Here is an 8,392-nt window from a genome sequence, read left to right on the forward strand (position 1 = left end):
CTTGATGATTTCTTGTTTTGTATTGTTTATTGTTTTTCATGTGCATTTTTGCATTCATATTTTCCATGCATTAAAGATTTCTAAGTTTGGTGTCTTGCATGTTTTCTCTGCATCAAAAATTTTTTTCAAAATTATGTTCTTGATGTTCATCATGATCTTCAAAGTGTTCTTGGTGTTCATCTTGACATTCATAACATTCTTGCATGCATTCATTGTTTTGATCTAAAAATTTCATGCATTGAGTATTTTTGTTGTTTTTCTCTCTCATAATTAAAAATTTCAAAAATCAAAAAAATATCTTTTCCTTATTTCCCTCCAAATTTTCGAAATTTTGGGTTGACTTGGTCAAAAATTTTCAAAATTAGTTGTTTCTTACAAGTCAAGTAAAAAATTTCAATTTTAAATCTTAATCTTTTCAAAATCTCTTTCAAAAATCATATCTTTTTCATTTTTTTTTCTATTTTTCGAAAATTTTAAAAATTCTTTTTCAAAAATCTTTTTCTTATCTTTTATATCTAATTTTCGAAAATTCACTAATAATTAATGTGATTGGTTCAAAAATTTGAAGTTTGTTACTTTCTTGTTAAGAAAGGTTCAATCTTTAAGTTCTAGAATCTTATCTTGTAGTTTCTTCTTAGTGAAGTAAATAATTTCAAAATTTTTGAATTAAATCTTTTCTATCTTTTATTTGATCTTTTTCAAAAATTTTATCTTTTTCAAAATTTGATTTCAAAAATATCTTATCTAACTTACTATCTTCTTATCTTTTTCAACTTTGATTTCAAATCTTTTTCAATCAACTAACTAACTTCTTGTTTGTTTCTTATCTTTTTCAAAACCACCTAACTATTTCTCCCCTTTCTATTTTCGAAAATATCTCTTTCTTTTTCAAAAATTATTTTTAATTAACTAATTGTTTCATGTTTTAATTTTAATTACAATTTATCTCTAATTTTCGAAAATCACTAACCCCTTTTTAAAATTATTTTCGAAAAATTCTCTTCTCTTTTCTTCTTCTATTTAATTATTTAATTACTAACACTTCTCTTCACCTCTCTTCATCCAAAAATCCGAACCTCCTTCTTCATTCTTCTACCCCTTCTTTTTCTACTAACATAAAGGAATCTCTATACTGTGACATAGAGGATTCCTCTTTCTTTTCTTGTTTTCTTCTCTTTCATATGAGCAGGAACAAGGATAAAGGCACTCTTGTTGAAATTGATCCAGAACCTGAAAGGACTCTGAAGAGAAAATTAAGAGAAGCTAAATTACAACAATCCAGAAACAACCTTTCAGAAATTTTCGAACAAGAGAAGGAGATGGCAGCCGAAAATAATAATAATAATGCAAGGAGAATGCTTGGTGACTTCACAAAGCCAATGTCCAAGTTTGATGGAAGAAGCATCTCCATTCCTGCCATTGGAGCCAATAACTTTGAGCTGAAACCTCAGCTAGTTGCCTTAATGCAACAAAACTGCAAGTTTTATGGGCTTCCATCTGAAGATCCTTATCAGTTTTTAACTGAGTTCTTGCAGATCTGTGAGACTGTAAAGACGAATGGGGTTGATCCTGAAGTCTACAGACTCATGCTTTTCCCTTTTGCTGTAAGAGACAGAGCTAGAATATGGTTGGATTCACAACCCAAGGATAGCCTGGACTCATGGGATAAGCTGGTCACTGCCTTCTTGGATAAATTCTTTCCTCCTCAAAAGCTGAGCAAGCTGAGAGTGGATGTTCAAACCTTCAAACAAAAAGATGGTGAATCCCTCTATGAAGCTTGGGAAAGATACAAGCAGCTGACCAAAAGATGTCCATCTGACATGTTTTCAGAATGGACCATATTAGCTATATTCTATTATGGTCTCTCTGAATTTTCGAAAATGTCATTGGACCATTCTGCAGGTGGATCTATTCACTTGAAGAAAACGCCTGAAGAGGCTCAAGAGCTCATTGACATGGTTGCAAATAACCAGTTCATGTACACTTCTGAGAGGAATTCTGTGAACAATGGGATACCTCAAAAGAAAGGAGTTCTTGAAATTGATACTCTGAATGCCATATTGGCTCAGAACAAAGTGTTGACTCAACAGGTCAACATGATCTCTCAGAATCTGAATGGATGGCAACATGCATCCAACAGTACTAGAGAGGCAGCTTCTGAAGAAGCTTATGATCCTGAGAACCCTGCCATGGCAGAGGTTAATTACATGGGTGAACCTTATGGAAACACCTATAACTCATCATGGGGAAATCATCCAAATTTCTCATGGAAGGATCAACAAAAACCTCAACAAGGTTTTAACAATGGTGGACGCAATAGGCTGGGCAATAGCAAGCCATATCCATCATCTTCTCAGCAACAGACAGAGAATTCTGAACAAAACACTTCTAGTTTAGCCAATGTAGTCTCTGATCTGTCAAAGGCCACCTTCAGTTTCATGAGTGAAACAAGATCCTCCATTAGAAATCTGGAGGCACAAGTGGGCCAGCTGAGTAAGAATGTCATTGAAACTCCTCCCAGTATTCTCCCAAGCAATACAGAAGAGAATCCAAAAGGAGAGTGCAAAGCCATTGACATAGTCAATATGGCCGAATGCACAAGGGAGGAGGAGGACGAAAATCCTAGTGAGGAAGACCTCCTGGGACGTCCCTCAAGCAAGAAGGAATCTCCTATTAAGGATCCAAAGGAATCTGAGGCTCATACAGAGACCATAGAGATTTCATTAAATCTCCTTCTGCCATTCATGAGCTCTGAAGACTATTTATCCTCTGAAGAGGATGAAGATGTAACTGGAGAGCAAGTTGCTCAATATTTAGGAGTTATCATGAAGCTGAATGCCAAGTTGTTTGGTAATGAGACTTGGGAAAGTGAACCTCCCTTACTCATTAATGAACTGGATACTTGGATTCAGAAAATTCTACCTCAAAAGAAACAAGATCCTGGCAAGTTCTTAATACCTTGTACCATAGGCACCATGATCTTTGAAAAAGCTCTGTGTGATCTGGGGTCAGGGATAAATCTAATGCCACTCTCTGTAATGGAGAAGCTGGGGATCATTGAGGTACAACCTGCCTTGTTCTCATTACAACTGGCTGACAAGTCATTGAGACAAGCCTATGGAATAGTAGAGGACGTGCTAGTAAAGGTTGAAGGCCTTTACATCCCTGCTGATTTCATAATCTTAGACACTAGGAAGGAAGAGGATGATTACATCATCCTTGGAAGACCTTTCCTAGCCACAGCAGGAGCTGTGATAGATGTCAACAGAGGTGAGTTAGTCCTTCAATTGAATGGGGACTACCTTGTGTTTAAGGCACATGGCCATCCCTTTGTGACAGAAGAGAGTAAGCATGAAGAGCTTCTCTCAGTTCAGGGTCAAGAAGAGCTCCCACAGTCAAACTCTAAGTTTGGTGTTGGGAGGCCACAACCAAGCTCTAAGTTTGGTGTTAAGACCCCATATCCAAACTCTAAGTTTGGTGTTGGGACTACACTAAAATTGACCTGATCACCTTGTGGCTCCATGAGAGCCACTGTCAAGTTATTGACATTAAAGAAGCGCTTGTTGGGAGGCAACCCAATTTTATTTATCTAATTTTATTTTATTCTATTTTATTGTTATTTTGTGTTTTATTAGGTACATGATCATGAGGAGTCACGAAAAAATAAAAAAAAATTAAAAACAGAGTAAAAAAAAAACAGAAGAAAAAAATTTTTCACCCTGGAGGACGCACAGGCTGGCGTTCAACGCCAGTAAGATGCATCTGGCTGGCGTTCCACGCCAGAACAGAGCACCATTCTGGCGCTGAACGCCAGAAACAAGCAACATCCTGGCGTTGAACGCCAGGAATGTGCCTAGAGGAGAAAAACTGGCGCTGAACGCCAGTAACAAGCATGAAACTGGCGTTCAACGCCAGAAACATGCATTACATGGGCGTTGAACGCCCAGAACATGCACCAATGGGCGTTTGAACGCCAGAATGATGCATAAAGGCATTTTACATGCCTATAGGGTGAAGGAATGGTATTTCTTTACACTTCAGGATCTGTGGACCCCACAGGATCCCCACCTAACATATTCCCACCTTACCTTTTAATCCTAATCACACTCTCCTAATCCTAAATCTCATTCTTCCTACTCCCCATGTCACACTTCCCAACACCTTTCACCAATCACCTTGGTGCACGAAATTGTGATCACTACAACTTCGCACAACTAACCAGAAAGTGCACTGGGTCGTCCAAGTAATACCTTACGCGAGTAAGGGTCGATCCCACGGAGATTGGTGGTATGAAGCAAGCTATGGTCATCTTGTAAATCTTAGTCAGGCAGACTCAAATGGATATGATGATGAACGAAAATAATATAAAAGATAAAGATAGAGATACTTATGTATATCATTGGTGTAAGAGCTTCAGACAAGCGTATGAAGATGCCTTCCCTTCCGTCTCTCTGCTTTCCTACTGCCTTCATCCAATCCTTCTTACTCCTTTCCATGGCAAGCTCATGTAGGGTCTCACTGTTGTCAGCAGCTACCTCCCATCCTCTCAGTGAAAGCGATTGCATATGTCCTGTCACGGCATAGCGGAATTCAGCTGTCGGTTCTCGTTCAGGCCGGAATAATATCCATTGATACTTTTGCGTCTGTCACTAACGCCCTAGCCTGCTAGGAGTTTGAAGCACGTCACAGTCATTCAGTCATTGAATCCTACTCAGAATACCACAGACAAGGTTAGACCTTCCGGATTCTCTTGAATGCTGCCATCAGTTCTTGCCTATACCACGAAGACTCTGATCTCACGGAATGGCTGGCTCGTTTGTCAGGCGAGCACTCGGTTGTCAGGCGATCAACCATGCATCATGCAATCAGAAATCCAAGAGATATTCACCAAGCCTCGAATGCTTGTAGAACAAGAGTGGTTGTCAGTCACCTTGTTCATAGGTGAGAATGGTGATGGGCGTCAATCATCACCTTCATCATGTTGAAGAACAAGTGATATCTTGGTAAAAGAACAAGCGGAATTGAATGGAAGAACAATAGTAATTGCATTAATACTCGAGGTACAGCAGAGCTCCACACCTTAATCTATGGTGTGTAGAAACTCCACCGTTGAAAATACATAAGAACAAGGTCTAGGCATGGCCGAATGGCCAGCCCCCAAATGATCTAAGAACTAGATGTCCAAAGATGATCAAAGGATCAAAAACAATCCAAAGATTTTTAATACAATAGTCAAAGGTCCTATATATATAGAAACTAGTAGCCTAGGGTGTACAGAGATGAGTAAATGACATAAAAATCCACTTCCGGGCCCACTTGGTGTGTGCTTGGGTTGAGCAATGAAGGAATTTCGTGTAGAGACTTTTTCTGGAGTTAAACGCCAGCTTTCATGCCAGTTTGGGCGTTTAACTCCAAATTTTATGCCAGTTCCGGCGTTTAACGCTGGAATTTCTGTAGGTGACTTTGAACGCCGGTTTGGGCCATCAAATCTTGGGCAAAGGACTATTATATATTGCTGGAAAGCCCAGGATGTCTACTTTCCAACGCCGTTGAGAGCGCGCCAATTGGGCTTCTGTAGCTCCAGAAAATCCACTTCGAGTGCAGGGAGGTCAGAATCCAACAGCATCTGCAGTCCTTTTCAGTCTCTGAATCAGATTTTTGCTCAGGTCCCTCAATTTCAGCCAGAAAATACCTGAAATCACAGAAAAACACACAAACTCATAGTAAAGTCCAGAAAAGTGATTTTTAATTAAAAACTAATAAAAATATACTAAAAACTAACTAGATCATACTAAAAACATACTAAAAACAATGCCAAAAAGTGTATAAATTATCCGCTCATCACAACACCAAACTTAAATTGTTGCTTGTCCTCAAGCAACTGAAAATCAAATAAGATAAAAAGAAGAGAATATACTATAGACTCCAAATTATCAATGAAACATAGCTCCAAATTAGATGAGCGGGACTAGTAGCTTTTTGCCTCCAAACAGTTTTGGCATCTCACTTTATCCTTTGAAATTCAGAATGATTGGCTTCTTTAGGAACTCAGAATCTAGATAGTGTTCTTGATTTTCCTAGTTAAGTATGATGATTCTTGAACACAGCTTCTTATTGAGTCTTGGCCGTGGCCCAAAGCATTCTGTCTTCCAGTATTACCACCGGATACATACATGCCACAGACACATAATTGGGTGAACCTTTTCAGATTGTGACTCAGCTTTGCTAAAGTCCCCAATTAGAGGTGTCCAGGGTTCTTAAGCACACTCTTTTTTTTTTGCCTTGGATCACACTTTATTTCTTTCTTTTCTTTCTTTTCTCTTTCTTTTTTTTTTTTGCTTCTTTTCTTTTTTTTTATATTCACTGCTTTTTCTTGCTTCAAGAATCATTTTTATGATTTTTCAGATCCTCAGTAACATGTCTCCTTTTTCATCATTCTTTCAAGAGCCAACAATTTTAACATTCATGAACAACAAATTCTAAAGACATATGCACTGTTCAAGCATGCATTCAGAAAACAAAAAGTATTGTCACCACATCAAACTAATTAAGCTAGTTTTAAAGATGAATTTGAAATCCTGTACTTCTTGTTCTTTTGTAATAAAAACAGTTTTCATTTAAGAAAGGTGATGGATTTCATAGGACATTCATAACTTTAAGGCATAGACACTAAGACACTAATGATCATAAGACACAAACATGGATAAACATAAGCATAAAAATTCGAAAAACAGAAGAATAAAGAACAAGGAAATCAAGGAACGGGTCCACCTTAGTGATGGCGGCTCTTCCTTCCTCTTGAAGGTCCTATGGAGTGCTTGAGCTCCTCAATGTCTTTTCCTTGCCTTTGTTGCTCCTCTCTCATGATTCTTTGATCTTCTCTTATGATGATGGAGTGTTCTTGGTGCTCCACCCTTAGTTGTCCCATGTTGGAACTCAATTCTCCTAGGGAGGTGTTAATTTGCTCCCAATAGTCTTGTGGAGGAAAAGTGCATCCCTTGAGGCATCTCAGGGATCTCTTGATGAGAGGGGTCTCTTGTTTGCTCCATCCTTTTCTTAGTGATGGGCTTGAGGTCATGCCTTCTCAGTTGAACTGGCTTTGGATGCCATAAATGGTTATGGAAAAACAAAAAGCAATGCTTTTACCACACCAAACTTAAAAGGTTTGCTCGTCCTCGAGCAAAAGAAGAAAGAAGATAGTAGAAGAAGAAGAAATGGAGGAGAAGGAGAGTGGTAGAGGTGATTGGTGAATGGGGGAAGAAGAGAGAGTGGTTGTGGGGTTGGTGGGGGTCCTGTGGGGTCCACAGATCCTGAGGTGTCAAGGAAAAGTCATCCCTGCACCAATTGGCATCAAAATCCACGTTTTGAGCCATTTCTGGCGTTAAACGCCGGGCTGATGCCCATTCCTGGCGTTTAACGCCAGGTTCTTGCCCTTTTCTGGCGTTTAACGCCAGTCTGGTGCCCCTTTCTGGCGTTAAACGCCCAGAATGGTGCCAGACTGGGCGTTAAACGCCCAACTGCTAGCCTCACTGGCGTTTAAACGCCAGTGAGTTCTTCCTCCAGGGTGTGCTGTTTTTCTTCCTGTTTTTCATTCTGTTTTTGCTTTTTCAATGGATTTTGTGACTTCTTATGATCATCAACCTACAAAAAAACATAAAATAACAAAAGAAAATATATAAAATATAATCATTGGGTTGCCTCCCAACAAGCGCTTCTTTAATGTCATTAGCTTGACAGAGGACTCTCATGGAGCCTCAGAAACTCAGAACCGTGTTGGAACCTCCCAACACCAACTTAGAGTTTGAATGTGGGGATTCAACACCAAACTTAGAGTTTGGTTGTGGCCTCCCAACACCAAACTTAGAGTTTGACTGTGGGGGCTCTGCTTGGCTCTGTTTTGAGAGAAGCTCTTCATGCTTCCTCTCCATGATGATAGAGGGATGTCCTTGGGCCTTAAACACCAAGGATTCTCCATTCACTGAATGATCAACTCTCCTCTATCAACATCAATCACAGCCTTTGCTGTGGCTAGGAAGGGTCTGCCAAGGATGATGGATTCATCCATGCACTTCCCAGTCTCTAGGACTATGAAGTCAGTAGGGATGTAATGGTCTTCAATCTTCACCAAAAACATTCTCTACAAGTCCATGAGCTTGTTTTCTTGAATTGTCTGCCATCTCTAATGAGATTCTTGTAGCTTGCACCTCAAAGATCCCTAATTTCTCCATTACAGAGAGGGGCATGAGGTTTACACTTGACCCCAAGTCACACAAGGCCTTCTTGAAGGTCATGGTGCCTATGGTACAAGGTATAGAAAACTTCCCAGGATCCTGCCTCTTTTAAGGCAGTTTCTGCCTATACAAGTCATCCGTTCTTTGGTGAGCAAAGGTGG

Source organism: Arachis stenosperma, chromosome 9 (assembly GCF_014773155.1).
Source record: "Arachis stenosperma cultivar V10309 chromosome 9, arast.V10309.gnm1.PFL2, whole genome shotgun sequence".
In the NCBI taxonomy this organism is placed as follows: domain Eukaryota; kingdom Viridiplantae; phylum Streptophyta; class Magnoliopsida; order Fabales; family Fabaceae; genus Arachis; species Arachis stenosperma.